Source organism: Ambystoma mexicanum, chromosome 4p (genome assembly GCF_040938575.1).
Source record: "Ambystoma mexicanum isolate Mex_15411 chromosome 4p, UKY_AmexF1_1, whole genome shotgun sequence".
Classification (NCBI taxonomy): domain Eukaryota; kingdom Metazoa; phylum Chordata; class Amphibia; order Caudata; family Ambystomatidae; genus Ambystoma; species Ambystoma mexicanum.
The window spans coordinates 132,594-145,711 of NC_090927.1; the positions used below are offsets into that span (position 1 = coordinate 132,594).

At 51.9% G+C, this 13,118-nt stretch overlaps 1 protein-coding gene across 1 annotated transcript in view; it reads right to left on the reverse strand.

The window, feature by feature from the left end:
• Positions 1-13,118, reverse strand: part of LOC138453828 (vomeronasal type-2 receptor 26-like) — a 352,571-nt gene that overhangs the window by 111,122 nt on the left and 228,331 nt on the right. The gene's annotated exons all lie outside the window — the stretch shown is intronic.

Consider the following 13,118-nt stretch of genomic DNA (forward strand, 5'->3'; position numbering starts at 1 on the left):
TATCTTCTGGTCTCTGTGTAGCTTGCCCAAAAGTCTATTTTCATCTGACCATGTGACTAGAGAACACGTTTTGAGCTACTTCGTTATATTTAATGGTATTAAATGGATACAACTTGGCATTCATGGGCCTCATTACAAGTACACCGGTCCGGATTTAACTCTGCCGGTATAACCATACCGGCACCGTTTCCGCGTCCGCCTTATCATGACCTGCGGACCTGGAAATAGCACCACCTTCAACCGCCACCGCGGAGTTTAAGCTCCCGTAAACTCTGCCTGCACGGAAACCCCTCCGTTACCGGCAATACTAAACACCGCGAGCATCACAAGTAGCGCAGACTTGGAAACACCGCCAGAAAAATGGTGTTAAAACCGTGATCACGGTGCGCCGCCACCGCGAACATGACGTTAAACAGTGCCTGGTGACCTGAATCAGGGCACAGGTGCACCACATCAGCCCAGCTGGACCCAGGAGGCCACTGGGAGCCTACAAAAGGGCCACACCCAGGCCAACTCAAAACAGAACCATGCAGGCAGCAGCTCTAGTAGCATTGGGACTGGGCCTACTCAACCAACAGCCAGCACTGCACATGATGGCAGTAATGTTGCAGAGGATGAGGCGGAGGCGTAGGAGGCGCAGGCGGCAACCAGCTAACCCTGTACCCATGGCAAACCCCATTGTCCAGCCGGCACCACCCCGCAGGCAGCCTGCAATACCACGCATCAGGGTCTCACCCTGGAACCTTACCCCAGGACAGATCCACACATTATACCGGCTGGACCGTCCAACAATCCTGTACATCACCGCCATGATAGAGGACGACATCAGCAACCACATAGACATCCCCACTGCCATCCCCCCTCCTGAAGGTTGTGTCTGCACTGCATTTTCTTGGCACCGGTACCTATCAACACACAGTTGGTGAGCTGCACGGCCTATCACAACCCTGTTTCTCCAAAATCCTGGTACAGGTACTGGATGCCCTGTTGCACCATGTGTCTGAACAGATTGCCCTACCCCGTACCCTCCCCCAGGTAATTGCCACCAAGTTGGCCTTCCATGCCATTGCCGGTATGCCAAATTGCATAGGTGCAGTCGATTGAGCTGACAGTACCACGTGCAATCGAGATGGTGTTCCGCAATAGGAAACAGTACCACTCACTGAACGTACAGATGGTATGTGATGCCACACAATTGATAACACATTGCTGCGCATGTTTCCTGGGCTCAACACATGACTCAATGGTACTGCGGAATTCCACATTGCCACGGTACATGGAACGCTATGCTGGACAAAGCACATGGCTATTGGGTGAGTATAGCTGCCAATGCACCGGCCCTGTGGAAATGGTGTGTGTGTGCCCAGGGCAATGAGCAATGTGAGTCAACAGAATAGACAGCAGAACTCAAACATCACAAAGCAACACATGACAGGTTGCCACAGTGTCCCCGTACACACCCTGCCACATGACACGCACAGCCTGAACTGCCGCTGGCACATACACCTGGAGCCACTGCAAACCCCCACCCACAATATGCAACACTGCCCTCCCAATGCACATGATGCCTGTACATGAGACGTCCTGCATCGACTACATCATCACAGTGGACTGACTCTGCCATGTGTGCACATCACTGCACAATGGCATACTTACAAGCCAATGTCACCCGCAGGGCAGAGTACACATGCACACCAATGCATTGGTCAATGTCCAGTTGCCAACGTCCTCTACGATGACCAAAGAACAGAACCACCCACCGTTCCAACCACTGCATGCCACATATGCATGAATGAACAATAACACAAGATTGCACTGCATCTGATGAAGACATGATACTACAAACACTGACATGTCCCCCACATCTACATCCCATGTAGGTGATGCTGGATATGCACTCACGCCATGGCTGATGACGCCTGTACAGAGGCCAAGGAACAGGCATGAAGAGGCGTACAACAGGGCACATGTCCGCACACGTGGCATGATTGAGAGGACATTTGGACTGCTGAAGGCCCGGTTCCGCTGTTTGAGCAGATCTGGCAGATCACTGCTGTACAGCCCAGTGAAGACGGGTAACATTACGCTCGTTTGTGCCATGCTGCACAATCTGTGCCTGCTCAGGAACATTCCGCCCCCAGACACAGATGATGAAGATGGGGATGGAGACGGAGACGGAGATGGGGATGTGATGGCTCAACCTCCTCCTGGGGGTCCACTAGATGGATAACGAGCACGGGATGCACTGATTCGCATTTACTTTTGAGATACTGCACATTCACAGCATTGCATGGATATGGTTATGCCAGTAAATGATTTGTTGTACTGCCAATGAAATGATGGATGTCCACTCATGTATGTTTTTTTTTTCAAATGATGATATATTAATAAAATCACAACAGCGAAGGAGGTGCAATGGTTAGGTAAGCTGTACACCTGTGCCCACCCACCACCCAAACGTACCCACCCCCAACCAGGCCCCAATACACAAACCCCCTAATGGACCTCCACCACCACCACAACGTACCCACCCCCAACCAGGCCCCAATACACAAACCCCCTAATGGACCTCCCCCACCACCCAAACGTACCCACCCCCTCAGACCCTTCTAGTCCCCATGTGTCCTGCAGTGCCCGACACACATGCCATCATTTCCGTGTGCGCTTCTGCACTTGTGCATCCTTGCCGGAGAGCCCTGTTAGCCGGCTCGAGCGCCTCCGTGGACTGGCAGTGGTGGAGCTGGATGGGGTGGTAGTAGTGGATGGCACAGAATCTGGAATAGGTGGCAAATGTGCAAGATTTGCCTGTTGGCCAATCAACATGGACTCAAGAATCCTTGAAGTGTTGTCATTGCCCTCCCGCACATGGCGTGCCAGGGTCATTATAGTGCTGGCAAAGCGTCCAATGGACCTTGAGAGGTGACGTACAGGTGTGCTGTAGCACTCCCTCTGCAGCCTGGATTCCTCGAGCTGCCTTTCCACCAGTTGGGTGAGGGTAGCCTGCTGCTCTTCCATCCGCTGCATGCGTGAATTTAGCTCATTGAGGGGGTAGGTGACCTCATAGGACTGTGGAGTTATGTGGGGCTGAACTCCACTCCCCCTGTGGCCCTGTGTCAAACTGCACTGCCGGGGCACTGTTGTCGCTACATGCTGCCTCCTCTGCAGTGCAGATGCTTTCTGTGGTGGGTTGTATTGGCATGATGGGTTCCCGTGGCACCTGTGTTGCATCAGGCAGCGTGGAGATGGTGGAGATGTTGATGATGGGGCCGGCACATGTGTTTCAGATGCTACTGGGGGCAGAGATGCTGAACTGCTGGCAGCATCCTCCTGGGCAGGGGCGCTGGCTTGCACACGTGCAGAAGCTGATTGCCTGGGTTGTTGTGCAGTATCACTGTCACTTGATACGGCTGTGGGGACACAGAGGGCATGCAATTAGTTGTGTGGTGGTGCCTGATGGGTGCATCACATGTATCATACAGGTTGATCAGTTAAAAGTAGCATTTACATGCATATGCCTGTCGTCGGACATGTATTGTAGTGATATGGTTCATCATCTGGATCATGATTGTGTCCTTTGGGCCACTCATGCACTGGCTGGCGTGGGGGGTTGTTATTGGGTCCTTTGGGCCACTCATGCACTGGCTGGGGGGGGATTGTTATTGGGTCCTTTGGGCCACTCATGCACTGGCTGGGGGGGGGATTGTTATTGGGTCCTTTGGGCCACTCATGCACTGGCTGGGGGGGGTTGTTATTGGGTCCTTTGGGCCACTCATGCACTGGCTGGGGGGCGGGGGTTGTTATTGGGTCCTTTGGGCCACTCATGCACTGGCTGGGGGGATAAATGGGGATGTTAATGGGTCCTTTGGCCCACTCCTGGCCTCAACATGTCCTCATATGGCATTCATATTTGTGCGCACTTACCAGCATCTGCAGGTGGGCTCACTCCTGCCTCAGCATCCCCGATCTCATGGATGCCCTCAAGGTGGAGGACACTGCTGCAGCGCTCCTCCCATGTTTGCAGCCTCAGTGGTGAAGGGGGCCCTCCACCTGTCCCACTGCTCCGTTGGCGGTGTGTGGAGATCAGGTTCCGCACCCTCAGCCTGAGGTTGTCCCACCTCTTGTGGCAGTCTTTTACACTCCTCACAGTCACGCCCACAGCGGTGCACTTGCATGCTGCTTCCGCCCACAATTCCTTCCTGCGCTGCTGTGTAGCACGCCGTTGATCGGCACTGAACAGCATCTCAGCATGCTCCACTATGTGTTCAACCAAAACAGTTAGCTCTGCCTCACTGAAGCGCTGTTTCCGTTGCCTCTGTGCTGGAATCCTGGCAGACATGCTGGTGGTCCTTTTGGGCTTCTCACAGTGTGGATCCTGCTTGTGCTGACTCTGGATGGCAATGGATTGTGCTTTATATGATGGCCGCCTCTCTGTTTCCTGTTTTGGCGATCATGGTATTTCCGGTTCCGTGTCCGTGGCGACGGTGACGGACACGGTTTTTACGCTACTTGTGGCGTTGCTATGTCCATTTCCGTGGGTGTTTCTGTGGCGGCGGTTACACCATTTCCGCGTCCGTGTGGTGCGCACGACCGACAGCACGTAATCTGCCGTTCTTTCCGCAACCTTGCGGACGCAGAATCACCGCAGTTCGGACCGGAATAGTTGTAACAGGAGCTCGGCTCTCGCCTTCTCGTTCATTGTATCATTACATGATAATTAACTAGTTTCTTGGCTGCTTAACCCCTTGACACTGGGCCAAGCAGGCCTCTTTGTTTCTTCTTCCATCTTCAGCTGGGATCATTCTGCTGTGCCACACTTTTCCAGCCCTTCTATTCACGGGGTACCAGTTTGCTCAAATACGATGTGGAACTTCCAGATTCCTATGCATATATATACCTTTGGCGGCACCGCCTGCACTATTCACTACCTATAGCCAGCCTTATGATTACTTTGTCTACTTGCGTTACTGCATCTGTACAATTTTAAAATGGTTGTCATTTTCTTTCGTGCTTTTCACACATGCAACCTTTACTCCGCATGTAAAAGTTTGCTCAATTTTTACGTCGTCATCAGATTCTATATGGTCTACTCATCTTCTCTACGTACGTTGTAATTGAGTAAAGGCGGAGAACGGTGAGGACGGGACGATCGAGCCGGGATCAAGAGGTGTTTGGGGTGCCCTGTAGAAGTGATGAGAGATTCCTTTGCAGATCTGCACACATCTGATCCCTGATCGACGTATCCGGCTAGAGAACAAGGAGGCGAGGGTCCCGAAACGAGGCAGAAGCCAAGAAACGCAGACACAACGTCAATGGTTGCGTCAGTATTCAGACGATTTGTGTCCTGGAGGACAATTTGATTTATCAGGTGAGTCATTCCCCGATTCGAAATAACCCTGATATTGGTTGAGAATTGACTTTGCAAAATCAAACGCCCAGGGTAAGGTTGGTTAGCCAAGGGGAAGGTTAAAACATGCCTGGGGTACTGTCACTCTAGCAGGTTTTTTTCCGCTGCGGTAGACAATCTTTGGAATATGGCCAAGTTGCACCACCTGGGGGAACGCCGGCTTATGAAATGTATGCGAAATATGGTGTGGGAGCGATAATATTCTGTGAGACTTGGCATAGGCAAACTAGAAAGCAACAAGACCATCAATGGCCGATGAATGGTAGTTTTGAAATAGCGAGAATAGAGAACCTGGAAAGGGTGCTGATAAGAAAGAGAGCGCGTCCTGCAGCATTTGATATTCTTAAAGACTGGAGGAGGGAAGCAATGCTTCGATTGAGAAGTAGAGCGAAGCATGCGCGCAGACATAAATCGAAAGATGAGGTAGCGGAAGAGAAGGAGGAGGAGTGGACGGAGAGTCTAAGGAGGTCAGGTAGACGCGACCAGTTGAATATAGAAAAAATATACCCACAACGAGAGTTGCATGCAGCAGATGATTTGATAGAACACATGTTAAATAATACGAAGCGAGGCCCAAGACCAGAAATGAGCACAGACATGCCAGTAACTAATGCTCAGGCCCCTCCCGCAGTTCAAACCCTTCCTCCTGTAACCCAAGCCCCGGCCCCTGTAACTCAAGCCCTCCCACAGCCACAGACCGCGCACGTAGCACTTCCTAGTAGCCAGCCAGGCCCACAACAAACCCTCCTCCCGCAACAGACACTTCCCGGTCCTGTTGTCCCATCCGCACCTCCCGCTATAGATACAGATTCGGTACCGTCCGTCCCTCCTGGGGGTGAAGTTGAAACCGCGGGGGCGAGAGGCGGGACTGGACAAAGTGGATGCACAAGGGTAACTCGCAGCGCGATCAGCAAGGAAAGGAAGGTGGAGTTGCAGCAAGAGGCAGAGACGTATATAAACGGGATTGATGGGACGGCAGCATTGGCCTCGATGTATGGTTTCCGAAGAAATAACAAAAGACAGGTAGTGTTGGAATGCATGGGTGAATATTTGGTGGGGAAATGGAAACAGTTAATTGGGAAACTACCGCCACAGCGATTGTTAGATTTGAATGCATTAGCACGCTGTAGAGAAAAAGATGAAGAAGTAAGGGAACATGTATATGGACTTTTTGAGCTTAAAGATGAATTAGATAATGACTATGCTGAAATGTTCGCTGCACCTGGGTATAGGAGTAAGGATATCAGGAGGGATAGGAAGGAAGCGGTAGAGCCATATATACAATGACGACATTCAGGGGCCGATTCATGGAACAAACGTGCGCCGAAAATCCATGCGCAAGCAGGCGCAAGGGAGCGCAAGCGTGAGCAAATCCATGCGCAAGCGTGCGATTCAAGGAAGACGCTGCGCGTGTTTCCCGCTGTCCGTGCGCCCAATCCAGCCATGGCGCACGCAGGCATACACGGCGTGCGCTACGCGCACAGCAAAAGCGCATATAGCGCGGCGCACACAACCAAAGTGGGCGGAACAGTGGGCGTAACACGCGGAATGGGGAACAACGCGTGAAAAAGAAGGCGTAACTGGGGAAGTACTGCAGGGAACTACACGGAACGCCCACACGCACGCGAACAACCCGTATTCATGGATCCGAATACGGGAAACCCACGCACGGCAAAAGACGCACACAGGCATCAACGCGTCCGCCACACGAAGGCAGGCGGAAGCGTCCCCGCGCACAGTATAAAAGTGCGCGCAAACAACAAACGCGTATATACAGCTACGATGAATGCCCCATTTGTCGCAGCACTGATCGTGGGACACCGCAGGAGGAGGAGAATAGCCAGGGCACGCATTTTCGCACCATGGACAAGCCTTTTTGGGATGCCTGACGACCAGGTCTATGGCAGATATAGGTTTCCACCCCATATCATCCTAGACCTGGTCAGGGAGTGGGAAGATGACCTTAACCCTACATCCCCCACCCTTTGCTCCCAAGCATTGAGCCCCTTGGAGAAGCTGCTCAATGTCCTGCATTTTTTGGCCACTGGGTCATTTCAGCGGACCACTGCCATAGTGGGGGGGGGTCTCACAGGCCACGCAGTCACGCTGCCTACACCAGGTACTGGCAATCATGACAGCGCGCCCCTCAGTCCGCAGGCACATATACATGCCCAGAACACCCGCAGAAAGGCAGGCCGTTGTCCTGGATTTTTTCAGGGTGGCACACTTCCCCAAAGTGCTCGGTGCCATAGATTGCACCCATGTGGCCCTACGTCCACCTAGGGCCACTGAGCACATCTACCGAAACCGCAAGCACTGGCATTCCATCAATGTACAGGTGGTATGCGATGCAAAGTGAATCATCACCTCTGTCTATGCAAACTACCCTGGTTCCACCCATGACAGTTTCATATACAGAATGTCCGCCCTGAGCCGGGCCCTGGAAGCTGGTCCGCATGGCGACACATGGCTCCTAGGTCAGTACAAATGCCCTTGCACATGCATGCAAGTCACACACAGACAAATATCCAAACCCTAATAATCTCAACTATTATCACCCCCCCAGGTGACAGTGCCTACCCTCTAAGCAACCACATGATGACGCCAATCCGGAACCCCACCACACCACCCCAGGTAAGATACAACGCCGCCCATATTGCAACCAGGGCCATAGTGGAGCGCACATTCGGAGTGCTCAAGTCACGTTTCCGCTCCCTGGCGGGCAACTACTCTATGCACCACCAGTAGTGTGCAGGATCATTGTGGCAGCATGTGTCCTGCACAATGTTGCAACACGGCAGGGCGTTCCGGTGGACATGGTGGTGCCCCCACATCCCCAACCACAGGCACAGGCGCTGCCCATGGGAGGGGACAGGGCACGTGGCGAGGAAGCCCGGACCCAGCTTGTGGCCACATTTTTCACCTAAACTCCCACCCCTGCGGAGTGCACACAGGCCTGGCACATACCAGGTGACAATCGATGATGACAAAGAGACAGTCAACTGTCACAACCCTACCACCCTGAGATAGTTGCCATGGAAGTGCCACATCGTCTGCATTCCTAGCTACTTAAACACAAGCTATCCCGTGTGACCAAAAGGCACACATATGACATATGACATGAAATGGCCTATACACAAGTATTTCAAGGTGCCATGAGGCAGGGAGGGGGGAACAAGGGAAGACAGACAACAGTACTACTAGGCCAGGTGTCATTTAGATTGTGCAAGTGCAGGGGTAGGGGGAAGGGAAAAGTGCAAGGGAAAGGGGAGGGGGGAGTGCAGTACAGGGTAAGTTGACCCAAAAACAAATACATAGGCCAGCTGATGGCAACTGCAAAGGTAAGTGCAGACAAGTGCTGGGAAGGGGGGGCTGTAGGGATAGAGAGACAGTACCGCAGTGCAGGGGTTGCCAGGGAGGCAGTGCAAGTGGAGAGTGGCTGGGCCAGGGACCGAGGTCGGTGAGAGTGGCCCAGTTGCAGATCCAGTGCAGTTCCAGTGAAGAATTTTGCAAGGGAGAGGCAGAGAGAAAGCAGAAGCAAGGAGGAAGGTCTTGAGGTGCTTCCCGAACCGGAGATGGTTCTCCTCAAGTTCCAGTGAGGCAGGCAGGCTGTTCCAGAGGGAGGGCCCTGCCACGGAGAGAGATCTACCCCCAGCTAGTTGCTTTGAGAAGCGGATGACCCTGACATGCAAGGTGTGAATCACACACACCTGCAAAACAGGCCATGGCCATCACTGTTATGTCACTCAAACCCTCCCAAACCACAACATGACATGGCAAGCAGTACCCATACACCAACACAGTAACAATAAGGTACACATTGCCATGTCCAAAATGTACAGTGGCATCAGACAATGATGCCTGACCTGGAATCAGATGAAATGATTGACCAACAACCTCCCACCCAAAATAAGTCATTTCCAAAAGCATTACAAGAGTTGTAGACGTAACATAACAATGAATGCCTGTCTACATGCACATTGTGCATTGCAAAATCAACACTGCAGCTTCTGTGTGCTGTGTCCTACTCCTGCAACACACTGCTCAGCGCACAGCACAGTGAACAGCCATTTTGTGTGATGCACACCCTGAGCATCACATCTAAGCGACAGACCACATCAAAAAGCAAATTAGGCATGTACAGGATCCATAATTGGTCACAGAACATGTGCTGCAGGGACACAGTGGGCACCAGAAGGCAAACAGTGTACACGTGGATATGCAAGGGTGGTAGTACATGTAGTGCATCAGAGTGCTAGTTTGTGGGTCAGCAAGGACATGCACTCAACATATGCATGTGCAATCAAGTGACCATCAGTGTTCTCTACACATCACATGTGGACATTCACCATGTGTACACCCCAGCATGTCAAACCACAACTATGCCCTCGCACCTGAAAGGTAAACACAACACATGAACAGGCATTGATCAGCAGAACACAACATGTGCATAGGATACCACCATTACAATGTCAGGGTTCCCATCACACTGCAGGGCAAGGCAACTATCAACAAACCCCCCCCCTCCCTCACAAATGACCATGACCCACTGAACAACTGCACCTGAGTCATGGAGCCCTCCACCCTCAATTCCACCTGGCCACAGGATCACCTTTACCCTTCGTCACCATCTCCCACCTTGTGTGTAAAAAGGTGCCTGCACCCTCAGAATCCACACTCATTTCCAAAATCACAAAATCCAAGGCATAAAAACGAACCAGAACACCCTCCAGTAGATGACTTGACGTAGCAGTACCTCACAAAGGCCAAGTACTACCACAATGATGCAACAACCAAGGTAGCACAGTAAAACAATGTCACAACAGGATGTGAACCATGTGTGGTACATAACATAGAATGATGCACCATGAAGGGATGTGTACCGTCACAGGTCCCGTGTACAGATGCGGGAGTGTCACGAAACAACCACCCCCACCGTGTCCTGGGTGCCTGCAAGGTCAAACTCACACAGGCCCCTGAGACCCTGGTGGGGAAGGAGGTTCAGGGATATGCAGTCGGGACAGGTGTTGGCACACTGGATAACTGGAATGAGTGGCAGGAGAGGGGAGGAGGAATGACACATGAAAGTAGGGAATGCACGAAAATGTACTACCTGCATGAACACATACACAATCCAAACAAACTTGGACATCATTGTCATGGCCATCTGTAGTCCAGGCTCAGGAGTGGTACGAACCAACCACCCCCTCTAGGGTTTTGGCGCCTGCAAGTTCGGGGCTTACACAGGCATCCGCAACCCCACCGGGGAAAGAGGGTCAGGGAACGTTGCTTGGATAGGTACGGGAAGCAGGAACACCGGGTAGAGGGTACAGGGTTCAAAATTGCATAGGATTACAGGTGATTAGGGAGAAAAAACATACCAAATTGAACCACACATACATCCATGCATTAGTACACTCCCCAGCAAGCCTATGCAGAGCAGTTTGAAAGAAAAACAACAAGACACTTAGCTCTGGTTTTGAGTGCTGGCCTCCTGCCTGTGCACTCTCAGGTCCGGTTACAGGAGCACGGTATTGCTGCAAAGAGAGCCACAGCCAACAACCTGTACGTGCCAATTACACAAAAACACAACACCAAACATGCCCCATAGCAACAAACTACTCTACAAACAGACAATCTGGTGTAGATGCTTCGTACCCATATATAACATCACCCCTGTGATGGGTCATACACAGTCAATGCAGTAAGTCAGCCGCCGGTGGGTGCGTGGCAAATGGAACACCAATGTGTCACAATTCACACAACATGCAATGTTCCCTGGGTAAGCAGACAGACCCATATAGCAAGCCATGACTTCTGAGCAAGTTGCGTACCACCATGACCGAAACAAAGTTGGCAGTGCATTTATCATAAAGTACATGGAAAAGACATGCACTGCACCCGAGTATGTCCCTTGCTGTATGTCCCTGTGAGCTGCCCCTTTCCATGTCTCGGAAGGCTACATGGTTGATACAAGTGCCTCAATGGACCTTGGTGTACCGGAGGGTATGTGCCACTGCCCCTGCATGTGTCCCAGACAACCTTACAATCAACAGCCATCAGTCCACCAACACATCTGAGCTGCATTGTGTGCTTCAACACCAATATTCGTCTAAGCTCACCCTCAGTGCTGTGACTAAGCCTGCATGTGCAATTCGCCTGGTGCAAGCTTTGCTGTGTCGTGGCCCCCCTGTGCTGCTCACCTTGCCTGGAGTTCCCTGGAACATGTCAGCAGTTCTAGGATGTGGGTCTGCAATCCCTGTGCCTCTGCTTGTGCACACATGTGCATGTGGGCACCAACAAACGTGTCCAGAATTCCGTCGTCCAATGGGCCATGTCTGCTGGTAAAGGTGCTCTGGAGGCTCATCCCCCTGCAGAAAGGGCATGAAACACATGATTAATGCTTCAAAGTCATCTGTGTGTGTCTCTTCAGGCATCTCATTACTTGACCATGTCAGAGAGTCACATCACAAATCACACCATCAGTCCGTCTTTCACATCCAAAGTGTGGAACACTATCTACAGCATGAATTGCAACAAGCACGTGTACAGTAAAGATATGAAACATACTACACAATGCATAGCAATTAATGTACACATTAATCATGACACACCCCATCTAGCAAAAGCTGAACAGTGGACAATAACACCAAAATCATCCCCACTAGGGGTGTCAACACAAGTCACACAGCACCAGACATGCCACAGATATGACAGTCCAAAGCCCTTGTGTAAAATTCTGTAACACCGAACCATCCTTGCGAGCCCATGGATAAGGGAGGCAGGAGTGGCATATGTGAGTCAAGGACCCCAAGCAGCAAACACATACACAAGACAAGCCTGAAGGGCCCAGCTGGAACAGACAGTGGATGCCTTCAAAAGCCACAATGCACCGCACCGTCACATGAAAGCACAATAGACTAGCAATTTTAAACTAAATCAACTATTAACTAATTACACTAACAATGGAAAACCTACATTACCTAATTAAACTAACTATCAAACAGAAACTTAACTAACTAAACTAAAGGAAAAATCTAAAATGGCCACATACGACCCGGGGGGAGGGGAGGCACCCAGGAGGGGGGAGGTACAGGGTGCTGCTCAACATCCACATGCGATGATGCTGAGCCAAAAAAAAAACTCCATGGGCTCAACGCCTGCACAGCCGACCTATGTGGGAGATAGATGGTCGTCCCAGTCTGGCTCATCCTGTAAAGGAGGACGTGGCACAGTAGCCTGGCCACGCCTAGCCGCAGCTTGCCCCTCATCGGCAGCAAGTCTGCCGGACGGGTGAGCCTGGTTCTGTGTGGCGATGTGACGTAGGTCTGCATGCAGAACCTCACGTGATACACGTGCTTCCTCTTGCAAGGTAGCACGTGTAACACAGAGTTCCTCCTGCAAGGCCTGGCTGGACAACCGCTGCACCTCCCGGCAAGCCTGTAGCTCAGCCGAGATGGTACGCTCAAGCTGTGCAAACCTCTCCTCTGCCTGCTGCCTCTGGGACATCATAAGGACACCCAGAGTGGATCTGAGGGAAGCATACTCCTCCCTCAGGGCATCCATGTGCGCCTCTGCGTGAGCAGCAATTGCTTGATGCAGAGATGACATTTCAGCCTGGAGTGCCCTGTCTGAGGCCGCCATGCCCAGCATGAGCGAGCGGGCCGTGGACCGTGCCGCCTGCTGCTGGAGAAGCACCTGCCTAGCAGGGGGG